The following is a 1574-nucleotide window of genomic DNA, read 5'->3' on the forward strand; positions in this document are numbered from 1 at the left end:
ATAACCTGCATTCTGTTTTATCCGTATTATTGAAATGTCTCAATATCTTTCTAATGCAAATGTAAAACTAGGACTCGCTCTTTCAAGGGCGGGGTGACTTTTGGGGGTAGGGGTAGTAATAAAAAAGTAAAAAAAATGACCAGATTAGTTCTAACCCTATGGTACCATATAAAGGCTTACGGTACTAAGTTGTTTCCCTTCGAATTGTTCCCCTTTGTTCCTTTGGGGTAGAATTGCCTCCTATTCAAAGGCCCTTCTATCAAATTGTTTCCCCTTTTGAATTATTGCCCTTGGGTGCGTCGGGATGGAATTACTTCACGTGCAAAGGCCTTCAAATATTTTTACACTTAAACGTTTCATGTGCAAACCTGTGGGGTAGGTACATCCTATACAAAGGCCCTATTACTCATGCGAGATATCGAACATGTTAAGACTTGGTAGGGTTCGGGACCGGGGTCGGGGGCGGGGTCAGGGTCGGGGTCGGGGTCGATGTCGAGATCGGGGTCGGGGTCGGGGTCGGGGTCGAGATCGGCAAAAGTGGAAGGCCTTTGTATATGAAATGAACATTTGAAGTTAATTCGACCTGTCATTGAAAAGTAGATGTCGGGTTAGGGTTCCATATAAACGTCCTTCACCGAACCGTGGGCACCTCAAACTGGCTTTACCACACCCTCTTTTACCAGCCCTGACTTACCTATGGAGTCACTGAATTAAGTAAAAGAATGTTTCCCAGTGTCCATTAATCGAAGGGCCTATGTATGTGAAAGGGGTAGAAATAAGGTCAGGTCAAGCAGCTGGCTTGACCACACCCTCTTTTACCAGCCCTGACCCAGCCCTGACTTACCTATGGAATTGATGAAAAAAGTTTCTCTAAGTCCATAAATCGTAGGGTCTTTGTATGTGAAAAGGGGTTGAGAACTTGAGGACTTTTTGTTATGTAGAAAGGCCTTTATATAGGAAAATGGGTCAGGGTTAGGTCATCCCTGACAAGAGCCACTACCCAGATAGCAGACATGCGTTGGCCCAACGTTGGGCCAACGGCAGAGTCTTTGTTGGCCCAACGAAGATTTCCAACGTTGGCCCAACGCCATTTTGCTAATTGGCGCAACGTTGGCCCAACGGTTGGTACACCGTTGGCCCAACGACTGGAATCCTACACTTATCGTTGGCCCTCCATTGGGCCAACAAATGGTATTCACAACTGGTATTCTGCACTTATCGTTGGCCCTCCATTGGGCCAACAGCATTTTTTCGTCTATCATGGTTGGTCCAGCGTTGGGCCAACGCTATCAAAACGATTACGAAACTAAAAAAGGGACTAAAACTAGCATTATTTAGTTCAAATTTTATTTTCAAATAGTTGTGATTTTGTTAAAGTTTAACAAAAAGAAATCTAACATTTATTTAAAGTTTGTTTGCAATTTTCCTGAAGAAATATAACAGAACAGTTCATCACTACAACATATCAAATATTGATTCCAGCCTTTTACAAATCTAAATGTTTTTCTTTTTTCAGTCACTGATTAAAATCCTAGGGTTTAGGGTTAGGGTTAGGGTAAGGTTAGGGTTATCAA

The sequence above is a fragment of the Mercenaria mercenaria genome, chromosome 19 (genome assembly GCF_021730395.1).
Source record: "Mercenaria mercenaria strain notata chromosome 19, MADL_Memer_1, whole genome shotgun sequence".
NCBI classification, from domain to species: Eukaryota; Metazoa; Mollusca; class Bivalvia; order Venerida; family Veneridae; genus Mercenaria; species Mercenaria mercenaria.